General features: G+C 34.2%; 1 long non-coding RNA gene across 1 annotated transcript; it reads right to left on the reverse strand.

Moving 5' to 3' along the window:
- On the reverse strand, positions 1–5,867 carry LOC146995625 (uncharacterized). The gene is made up of 4 exons (XR_015042468.1): positions 5,738–5,867; positions 4,552–4,661; positions 2,330–2,372; positions 1–225 (listed from the first exon to the last, which is right to left on the reverse strand). It is a non-coding gene; the product is annotated as an uncharacterized LOC146995625 (long non-coding RNA).
- Between the last annotated feature and the right edge of the window lie 6,714 nt (positions 5,868–12,581).

Below are 12,581 nucleotides of genomic sequence, written 5' to 3' on the forward strand. Positions count from 1 at the left end.
TTAATTTAAGAATTCGGTTTATTTTACAGGTATTCAAAAACTGCAATTACTGTTAAACAATAAAAACTAACATTAAATCTGAAGAACATATTTTTTTCAATAATAAAATTCAACATAGACTTCATGCAGCTTCGCCATATTTGTTCTATAGTTCGCTGTCTTTAATATCCTGCTCGATTTTTGTAAAAGTGAATTCTTTGTCACCCAATGTTTTGAGAACAGCTCCTAAACAAGAAAAAGAAGAATTTGTAATAATTTCACACTTCAGATGTTTTCAGTTTTTAAATATAGTTAAAGTATTAAAAGATGCATATAAAATGCACTGAGTATTTCATATTTAAAAATTTACATTTCAGTAATTAAAAATTTAATTTCACACTATCACACAGTAAGCTTCAATTATATACCTTACACAATGCCTATAATTTCAAGTGAAAAATACTTAAGATTTGTTTAGAACTGCAAGGTTGAGAAAGTCTTTAATGGCTATGTTTGTATTTAAGTACATGAGAAAAAACTTAATTTTGTATTAATTATATTGCATTAGCCTTTTCAATTTTACTCCTACATATAGTAAAGAATATTCGCTTTCTTACAGATAACGTTTTCTTAAATAAAGAGTAAGCAGAAAACTAATCACAACACTATATACATATATGCATTAACAGGCTATTTTACACATTTCAATAAACCAGAAACCAATACACAATCAAAAGTATTATCAGTAAATTCCTCCAAAATCAGAGCAAAAATCTTTAATTATGATAACAATGGCATCTCAGTTTGCAATATAAAATATTTCAAGTCTACATTCATGTGCATTCTAAGCAAACAGAATGCTGAATAACAATAAAATTATAAATACCATAAAAAAGTTAAGAGCCACGTAGAATGATAGTAAGACTAAGTCTTCCTTCAAAAATCAATTTAAATTCAAAAATTTGCCTTCCTGTTTAACATCTCAAAATAGGGTTACTGCTTTCACTAACTAAATTTCCTGTCTTGGCAAAATAAAAGTTGTCACTTCTGTTGCAGGAAATATTTCCTGCAAACTTTGTATGCAAATAATCCAGTGAAAAAATTTTAATTGTGGCTTGAATATTTTCTTTATTAAATAAATGAAAAATTGCCACATAATATTAATTTATGATCCACATGAAGCTTTTTACCTCTACCATATCATGCAGCTATTTTAAAATATATACTCTCATATAAAAGCCACAGAATTTTTTTACCAATATTAATATAGTATAAATCATTAATAAATCTTCTAAAAACAGCTCCAAATTTTCTGAATTTGATACCCAAAACATAATTCTACGTAACTGTTACTGTATGCATTTGCTTGCACATACTTAAAATGAATTATACACACAAAAACTTAACATATTAACTTTAATAAATTCTTAATTAGCAGGATGACTCAATTAAGGCAAAATATGAAAGAAATCTACCTGATGGAATAGTTGTAAAAGATATATTTAAAAAAAGCTAATATTGTTTACCTAACACAAGAGAAATTGAATTGATGGCAGAAATTGAGTAAACTGTATGCAGCTGGATTATTTATTAGGAACAGAAGTTAGATCAAAGTACCAAAGTCACACTAGGGCTTTAACCATTTGGGTGCAAAGAAGCACCTGAATTTCAAAAAGAATAATTTAAAAAAGCTAATAGAATTATATAACTTTTACAATCTAGTACAAATATTAGACACATAAACAACACTAAATGCCATTATTTACTTGCATATTTTCCTTTTTTGTGTACTTTACTCCTTAATTTTTCAGGATATGATTTAGAAACAGAATTATGGTAAAAATGTATACTGGTAAAAAAAAATATTGCTGAAACTGATAAGTCCTTTGAATTATATACTATATTGCAAAGAGGGATGGAATATGTGACTAAATATGATAAATCAGATTACAATAACATTAAACAAATAACATGAAAAACTGAAAAAAAGAAATTTTATTTGAAATTATTTTTTAACTCATGGAAAGACAGACAGTATTTCCAACTTATTAAATTCAATTATATTTTACCTTCGTCAAACCAACATTGGTAAGAGAGTTGTATTTAAAATCGGTGCTAAGCTAAAACTGCTTTCTTGCCTAATTTTATACTATTGAAAATACCGGTAATTGTCAAAGTTATTCGTACTCAATATGTGTAAGATTATTAATGAGTTGCCAAACCTCAGTTAACCATCTAATATACTACATTCAACATTATTATTTTTCTTTTTGAATGTCAGGTTTTCATTATTTCTGCCAATATATCTGTAACAGGACAAAGATTGAGTTAATGTAGAATAGAAAATTACCTTGCAAGTTAGCACCTTTACCTTAGTGGCAGTACTTCATTCTCTAGAAAAAACATTTTAAATTATTATACTTAAAACAAAAAATTCATATTTGTTACAGCAAAACATCATTAATACAATAAACCAGAGTTGAATGCAAATCTAGTTTAACTCCATTCTTGAAAACTAGTTTATTACTTTCAATTTAATTTAAAAATAATAAAAAATAAGGTACGTATTATGATGACTACCTAGATATCTCTCCTAAACTGGCAATCCTTGTAGGTTATACAGGTTAACCCTAACATAGGTTATAGAAGGCACTAAGATAGAGAGTATTAATCCCACACTAAGGACTCTAACATTTGGTAGGAACAGTTTGAAAAGTGAAACAGATATTTATAGTGAACCAATGCAAAACAAAAACAATAGTTCTTTAGGGACAAAGCCCCTTTGGACTAATAAATCCGAGTAAATTAACAGCTTTTAGCTATTTTTTCTTCTTGTAAAAAATAGACATACATAATATTTTTAGAAAATAACAGTACTTTAAGCATGCAATTTGCACATATTTAACACAATAATTCATTCTAGCTCTGTTGCAATACTGGCAAAGGTACTCCTCCCTTATTAGGACGGGATTCAGAAATGTACAATGAAACCTCGAGATACGAGGAAAGTATGAGCAAAATACGAGATTAATTCGAGTAATGAGCAATGAGCCAGGCTGTTGGTATGGGTGGCGCCATTTCCCTATCCGGCTCAACTCGGGGAATCCCCTCGTCAGATCACTCAGTGTTCTTTTATATACGCGTTTGTGCACTTGCAAGTTAATTGTTTTGACATTTAACGTGAAAATAATTATTTCAAGATGCCTCGCAAGAAGATTGTTGCCTCAGATAGTGCTGCAAAGAAAAATAAGGAGGCCATGGCCGTCGATATCAAGAAAGAAATCGTAGATAAACATAAGCATGGTGACGGAATTGGCGAAGACTTGTGGCCTTTCAACATCGAAAATCTATACTATTCTGAAGAAGCAGGAAGAAATTAAGAAACCTGATGTAGCCAAAGGAATTATCGTTGCTTCCAAGCACCATAAAAGTATTCCTAGATGTTGAGAAGCTGTTGTTGGTGTGGATTAATGAGAATGAGTTAAAATGTTGGCAACAAGGTTAAACTATTGTTATATTATTTACCAGTGTTATTTATTAGGAAAAATTGACTTGATATTAAAATGTTGATATTTTTTGGGGTGTGGAACGGGTTAACTGAATTTCTATTATTTTCAATGGGGAAGCTTGTTTCTAGATACGAGAAATTCGCTATACCAGTTGAATGCTGGAACGAATTAAACTCGTATCTCGGGGTTCCACTGTAGATATGTAAGCATGTGTATATGCATGTATGCGCATATACACATACATATATAAAGAATATACACATGCACACACGAGCACCTAAATTTAAAAATGCATGCATATAAACACACATTTCTGAATCTCCTGATAACAGAAGAATACCTACATGAATCACAGGATTTACATTATTCAGTTTCATTAGAATTCTTAAATGCAGAGGATTTACATTAATCAGTTTTATTAGAATTCTTAAATGCAGAGGATTTACATTAATCAGTTTTATTAGAATTTTTAAATGCAGAGGATTTACATTAATCAGTTTTATCAGAATTCTTAAATGAAATCTTCACTATCCGAAAATTCAGTTTCATTTCCAGCTGAAACTGTATCAGGACAATCTCATTTATATTATTTCCCTCTAACAACTGAACATTTTGAAAACCTTTTCTATTCCATGGAAAACTAATGCTACATTAAACATATATTTTCTAAATCTGAAAATTTTAAGTTAGCTTAGAAACTGTAATCATTCTTAAAAAAGTTTGATTTATGCATATGTTAGATCAATAAAATTACTTTCCTGTGAAAAAGTAATATGGCATTGAACAACACGATTTTACACATCAAGATATACTGAGTGAAAATTCCTGAAATGTTTTATTTCTTGGTATCTCTGCAAGAATTATATAAATAAGACTACCTCCCTTTTATATATATATATATATATATATATATATATATATATAAAAAGTTTAGTAAATATACTATGAAGAAAATTGGTTACATTATTTACAGTTCATAATTAACAGAAAATAAATAATTTCTTATCTTATCAGAATTTATTTTTATCACATTCATAAACAGTACTAATTTAAACAAACATACCATTATGATTTCAATAACTATGAAATAGAAAATCCAAATCTGCATCTTTGATGGTCTAGTAGATTGGACATCTCGTTTACTACAATTCAGCAGGGTGCTGACTCCCCAGACTGTAATATAAATATATATAATTAATTTACAAGGGAAAAAGCAACAAAAATATAAACAATTTCTTGGTTTTATATAAGCATTTCTGCACATTTACAATTTAAATTTTTTTAACTATCTAGTTATATCAAAATACATGATTTAGTAAAATATAATTCAAATAATTTAAGGTATTTTAGATCAAATACTAATTTTCAATAAATTTTTTCATGCAAGTCTAATAATCAACATAACTATCAAGTTTTGACTTCGAAAATTATGTTTAGAGAAACTTGAAGCTGCAGTAAATAGTAATAAATTTATTCAAAACTGAAAGTAAAGCATTCTTACTTTATTTTCTTTCTTTAACTATGGCAGATCTTTTAAAACAACAAAATCAAACAAACAAAAAAGAAATGCATTCATGAAAGGACTTAGGACTTACTTATTATTCATGAAAGGATATACGTATTTCAGTAATTACTAGTGCATAAAAATTCAGTATATATATATATAAAAAAAAAATTAACACAGATTTGGAACAAAGTACCTGCGTTTCTATGGCATAAAGTTTCCTTTTTTAATAGCACAATATCTTTGAGTTAAAGATTATATATTAAAGCAAATTTATAAAACTAAATTCAAAAATAAGAAATTAAATTATTTTTAGGGAAAACACTAAGCAAATAAAAAATTTTGAATTTCATAAATAAATGAAAGTTACATGCTTTATTTTTTGGCATAAGGTAGATAACATTTCCATAATAGATTTCTGAACAATTAGTCATGTTAATATTGCCTTTCTTTTTCCATTAAAAGCTATTTCCTGCTTAATTACAGTATGCTTTAAGATAAATATTAAAACGTTTGAGTAAAAATAATATAACTATAAAAAGGTGAGACACATACAAAAAGGAGTGACACAAACAGTAAGAAACAGACTAGTGCAAAATTTAACAGTACCAAATCCTGAAAATGAATCATTAGGCACGTACACAAAAGAAAAATCACATTTCCTACACAGACGCTATTTATAAAATTTTATATAGGTGAAAAAAGTACGAGTATTAAACACTGAAAATATAAAATATTCACTTACTTTCTTCAAATAATTAGTAACTTCGATGGATTCTGTCACAAACGCCAATCCACGAACAAACAGTATTCTTTGCGACTTTACCATTCTTTTCGACCGCCATTGCTGAGTGCTGACTTCACAAATATCCCGCCACAACCGGAAGTAGAAAGCGTCTGCTTTGCCATTGGTCAGTGAACAAGAATTGCAACGCTTTTTTTTTCTTTATAATGAAACATATTAAGAAAGCCTCTAAATTAGCATATGAAATAAACTTACTTTTGCATTACATAAATTTATATTCACAGCATCTCTGTATTAAGGTAATAATTAAATTTTTCTACGAAAAATAGAAATGTCTGTATATGCGCATGCTCAGTGTATAATCGTAAATCCGGTTAATTTTTATAGCGTAAAATTAACTATGCAAATTTTGAGTTCATTTAACTGGACCCTTGTACTTATTCTGTAGATTTCCATATTAAGAATGTCTTTAACTGTTTCAGGAAAAATAGAAAATATAATATAATTATTTATTTACATTATTTATTAATTTTTTCCTCATATAAAAATTATTAAAATCGCTATATCATTTTTTCCGTACATTAAACAAAATTTAAAAAAATTAGCCTCATATGATTTTTATAACAAAGATTAAAGGAACTGAAATATATGTAAAATATCAGGATTCAGCTTGCAATTTCGTAGAGTTATTATTATTATTATTAAATAAAAATATTAGTATATCTTTGATTAATTAATGATCCTTTGGTCTACATTAAACTATTGTTCAAGAAGTTAAACGTTTTCGAGCATCTTCTGCTGTATTTATTATTCTATTCCTCGACATGAAAGATTTGCTAGTCTTATTCCAATTCAATTGCCCACATTTGCTAAATAAAATAAGGAGAGTATTGTACCAAACTCAGTAAGTACACAAATTTAATATACAGTTAAATTAATTAATTATTCCAGTTAAATGGGTAATAGGATTTTCATAAAAGAAATTAAATTGTGTAAATTAATATAAGTGTCGATATGAATAAAAATAACAAATTTGATATAAGAAAATAAATAAGTTATTTTGAAGATGTTTGAATTAAGAAAATATAATTTTTTGCAAAAATGCACGTAAAGATTTAGCTCACATGTTAAAATTTATAGAAAAATTTTAGCCTCATATATGAATGCCCCTTTTTTCATGTTCGTGGACAAGGAAAACAAAGTGAAATGCCAGAAATACACTAAATATTTTGAATTAATAAACTTCATTTTCAATCTTTTTAGACTTCGTATAATATCCGTAAAAGTGACGAATGAAATACACCATAAAGGCAGTAGTTTCTTTCAGAACATTCGGATTCGTATAATATGCGTAAAAGTGACGAATAAAATATACCATCATGGCGGTAGTTTTATCAGTACATTCGGATTCGTATAATTTTCGTAAAAATAACGTGTGGAAAATAACGATCAAGAGTTAACAGTAACTTCAGCCTTTTTCATTCGTATAAATTTCGTAAAAGTAACGTGCAAAAAATACCATACCCTTATTTCACCAAAATTATACGTATATTTTTGGAGACGTGCTGCCTGGGATATGGTAATAGGGGAATTTTTGGTGTCCATTTTCCTGAATGCATTTATAAAGTTCTAGTCTAAAAAGGTAATTTTATTGGAAGAGACTGGTTATATATTAAGTAAAACGGTCACTCTATTTCTGTTAGGCCCAGCAGCGACCGAACACTGGCAGTTCGGTCCGAATTTCGAATCCCGCGAACGGACAAGCTGCATGGATGTTTTTCCCCCATGTGTAACATGTATACGAGCCAGAGAAAGTCCTTCACGAAGGTATCCCTCCCATTAGGCAGATAGCCCTCTGACTTTGCCGTAATTACATAAACCAAACCTACTTCTCGTCGCAGGCCACGAGGTACGAATTCCCGTGACGGAGTACTATCCCATATTAATAAATATGCGATGCCTAACCTGCAGAGTCGTAGCTATGGTTTTCGTAGCGCCCAGGGACAACTGAAGATTTCGCGTCCCTTACTGCTTGCCAAGGATGGAAAACATTTAATTCTAAAATGTCGTAACATCAGTTGGGCGCCCCTTGGATTCTCCGCTTGCCCCCTTCTAGCTACGCCCCTGCTAGCCTGTAATTGTAGTAACCTGTAATAAATATGCGATGCCTAACCTGTAATTGTATAGGGTGTAAATAGCATTTTAGATAAAATACTAGTTCCAGTATTGCGAGGAGTAGGGCGAATCACTCTACTTCCTGACAGGGAAAGGAAATTTCATTAGTGGGAGGAGCGAAACGACTTTATACGGGAATGAATGTAGTGTGATGTGTTGAGCCAAGTAGTAATGAAATGTGAAAGTATTAGAAATTTAAAACCATTGGTCAGAGCGAGACTCATTGTCGGCGTAATGTCATGTCGGCTGTGTCCGTGTCTGCTAAATGTCCTGTCGGGTAAGTGCCGATGTCGGCTAAGTGTCTTGTCGGCTAAGTGGTTGTCGGCTAAGTTTTCGCGACCGATTTTTTGGCTATGCCCTCCTTCCTTGATGCCCTCAACATGGGCATATTTTGCTTAGTGTTTAAACCAGATAGTCCTCGAGTGCTTTAACGTAATTAAACAAACCAAAACAAAAGTTTCAACATGACATTGCATATATGTTTGAGTGGAAGTTTTAAATTGTTTACAAGGTTCCAAATTCAGTATTCGCCTATTTTCTCAAAACGCCACTAGATGGCGTCGTCATGGCACGTACTAAGCAGACTCCTAGAAGCGAAGCAGTTCCACCGGATAAATTCACGGATCCGGCATCGGACACCTCGAATACGGCGACCACTGAAATGGACCTGGACAACGATCATGTTTTACCGATGAAGAAATCGCTGCGATACGATTGGAAATTCAGCAACTAGAAGCTCGTTTAGATGTTAATATAGAGATGTGCAAGGAACTTTCGGCTGGCAGACCCGTCACTGATCGAGACTACCATACGGATCTTATGAGAAAAGAAACAGACAAAAAGAAGAGGAAGTTGGAAATGCTGAGGGGTAAGTTAAATTTTGCTCTATCTCATGCAAGCTCCACACACCCAAGCACTAATTTAAAACGCAAACCAGATGATAATACAGATAGTGAAAAGACCCAGATGCATTCCAGAAACCTCTTAAGCCAGCTAAAGTTTCCAAAAATCTACAAACAAATGCAATTCCTACTCAAAATAGCTTTAACGCATTATCTCAGTCCAGCACACATTCAGACACTAGTAATAACACCACTCAACCACCACAAACAATTAATAGCACACAAACACCCTATGATAGACTTGCAAATTACAATAATCCCACACCAGTCATGGTTAAGCCGGAAGATGGCGCCACTCACAACCAATACATCAAAAACTCTCCACTCTCACAGAAGCTAATTTCTACGGAAAAATCAGCGGTGAATACATTAAATTACTCCCATGCACAACAGATGATCACAGACAATTAACGTTAGATTTACAAACACACAACATAGAACACTATGTCTTTACACCCAAACACAAAAGACCAATCAAAGTCGTTATCAGAGGCTTACCCATTACAACAGATACACAAGAAATTTCTTCAGAACTCACAAACTTAGGCTACACAATATACAAAGTTGTACAATTAACACGATTTAAAACCAAACAACCTATGCCACTCTTCCAAGTACAACTCATGCAAACAGACAACATAGACAAAATCTACAGTGAAACACACCTAGGCATGTTCATAATTACAGTTGAAAAATACATTAACAAAAACATTACACCACAATGCCACAACTGTCAACTTTTCAACCACTCTTCAAACAATTGTTTCTTCATGCCTAAGTGCGTCAAATGTGCTAAAAATCACAAAACTTCAGATTGCCCCACACAAGGAAAAATAGAAAACCCAGTTTGTGCAAATTGTTCCAAGAATCATCCAGCATCTTATCGCGGTTGCGAGAAATTCCTCCAAAACACACCCAAAAACACTAACAGCTCACCAAACTACACTTTCACCCCAAAAAATACTACTTCACAAACAGCAACATTTACACAAGGTAAAACTTATGCACAAGCTACATCCAATAACATTTAAAACACCAGAAACCAGAACAGCAACACCCCACCAAGTCTCAACAATTTTACAGACATATTTTCCACATTAAAAGAACTAAACACTATTTTTGGTAATAGCAACATATTTAAATTCTTTACACTCCTCAAAACCAACATTCGACGCGAGACCTTCGAAGGAAGCACACGTTCCGTCATGAGCTCCTCACCCTCTCAGTCGCCGACGCCGGACGCACGGGCCGGCCCCGTAGTTTCGTCTATTATGGACACTACGGATATCAACGATTCTCCTCCTGTTATTCCTACTGATCCTGTTGATGCAAATCTCCAATCTGTTTCTAATAAGGACGAAATGATTGTTGACAATCTGTTACTTCAGATCAAACAACTCTACTCATTGAAATCGAGATTCTCTGAGCTTGAAGCAACTCTGACCAGATCCAAGCGAGCAACACCTATGGACAACTTCGACATGAAGCAAGTGGAGGCCGAGTCGCAGGTAATACTGTTTTCACTTACCACGCTTGCCAAACGTCTGAATCTCCCCCTTTTTGCTATCCGAAGCACAGAAGACGAGTGCTTCCAACAATTGTTTCGCGCATGCGAAAACCCCAATGATAATGACAAAGAAATGGATGTTATCTCAAAATCTGTCAAAAAATTACCAATCTCAGATAAAAATAATAGCCAAACCAATAGTTCTGCCAAAAAGCAAATCTTAAAGCCAGCTAAACTTGTTTTTGACCAAAAGAATAATCAAAAATCTCCCAAAAAATCAACCAGCAATACTCCTAAAATCACCCCAACCAAAATTAAATCTGCAGTCAAACAACCGCCTCAGAAAAAACCCAAAGTTATCGACTCTGAAGGCTTTGCAATACCATCGAAACATCTGATAGCTAGAAAGTCAGAAAAAGCAATTGTAAAAGACTTTGATAAAGCGCCCGATAAGGGTATCACAAAAGAAGGCACTTCTCCCTCGCTTCCATCTTGGAGCGAACGGAGCGACGAAACAAGTTCTGCCACCACCCCTCTCTAGCATGGAGGTAGGAAAGGGGTTACTTCCTACCTCCATGCTCTCTAGAGGAGGGAGAACTCAGCGAACGTGAATCGGAGCGGAGCGATAGCGGGCCACCCCACCCCCTCCCGCTAAGAATATTCCGCATTTCTTCGTCGTTCCCAACGACTGGAAATTCTTGGTCAAAGTAGTACAGAGAACTGTACCTAATGCTCAATGCCGTATGAAAGGGCATTACCTTAGAATCACTGTTAGCTCAGAAGAGGAGTACAGGTCTGTAGACCACGTCCTGAGAAATCAGGGCGCGGAATACAAGTCTTTCCATCTAAAACAAGACCGTCCTCTGAAAGTGATTATCCGGGGTTTCCCGGTGAAAACTGAGGCAGATGATATTAAATCTGAACTCTCTCTAATGGGCTACAGCGTAATTAGTGTAACGCAATTACGCCGTTACAAATCCCGGCACCCAATGCCTCTGTTTCTCGTACAGCTCAACCCAACAATCAGCGTGTACGACATTTTCGCGGAAAATCAACTCTTTGGAATTGACATACAGGTTGAGAAACACCGTGGAAGGAAAGGAAAAGTATCCCAGTGCTGAAGATACCAGGGTTTCATTCAAGCGCTGTATGCACCTTCCCGGTGTCTGCGATGTGCCGGACCTCACTTTGCCCGGGACTGCCCCAAGCCATTTGAGGAGCCCAACACATGTGCCAACTGTTTCGGAGGACACGCAGCGAATTGGAATCACTGCCCGAGAAATCTAGCAAATAAAGATCAGAAACAGAGGATCTCATCTAACCCTGTTTCGAAATTCCCAGGTGCCGGGAAACAAAATTTTGTACCCGCTCCCGCTCCAACTCCATTTAGCAGCACGGCCCCCTTATTCTCTACCGTAGTAGCAAAAGAACGAACAAATCCCGGAAGAACGTCCGTTCCTGCTAGTAACTTAGCAAAGACAACTTCCACCAGTGCTCCTGTGACTGTTCCTGCGCCGGAGAAGCCACCAGCCCAGGTTCTAGCCCAACCTGCGGTTCCGGACGACAACTCTTGCACAGATACTCTAAGGAGTGTCTTCCAAATCTTCAGAGAGTTCGGCATAGACCGGAATTTGTTACTAGCAGCATTCCGGAAGGCCCTTCCTCAACTAAGAACTGCCTCTTCAGGACCGGAGAGGGCATTTTTCATATTTGAGAGTTTACTGCGCTCTCACTTCATAAGACGCTGCATTCAACGCTCCCAATAGAGAAAATCTACACATCGGCTTCTGGAATGCGAACGGCGTTCTTCCAAAAATTCATGAATTACGGGATTATATCAGTGAGCATGCTGTGGACCTCTTCCTTGTTCAGGAAACTTATCTGGTCGAGGAACGTAGCGCCAATATTCCTAATTATTACTGCTACCGCAATGATAGAGCGGCTAGCAACAGTGACGCTATTCGCGCTAGTGGTGGCACTGCTATTTATATAAAACGCACTGTCAAACACAGTAGAATACCAACTTCGCATATGGAGGCTCTTGAAGCAACTATTGTTCAAATTTATATTCAAAATTTACCTCCAATAGCAGTAGCGTCCTGCTATATGCCTCCAAGAAAGGGACTAAATTTTCTCCCTGATCTTAAAAAACTTAGCGGAGTCTTAAATAATATGATTATTGCAGGAGATTTTAACGCCCGCCATAGAAGTTGGGATTGCGTCACTGCCAATAACTATGGCGATAAGCTGAAAAATTGGG

Source organism: Stegodyphus dumicola, chromosome 8 (genome assembly GCF_044657685.1).
Source record: "Stegodyphus dumicola isolate Sdum_Otavi_A_Nest chromosome 8, ASM4465768v1".
In the NCBI taxonomy this organism is placed as follows: Eukaryota; Metazoa; Arthropoda; class Arachnida; order Araneae; family Eresidae; genus Stegodyphus; species Stegodyphus dumicola.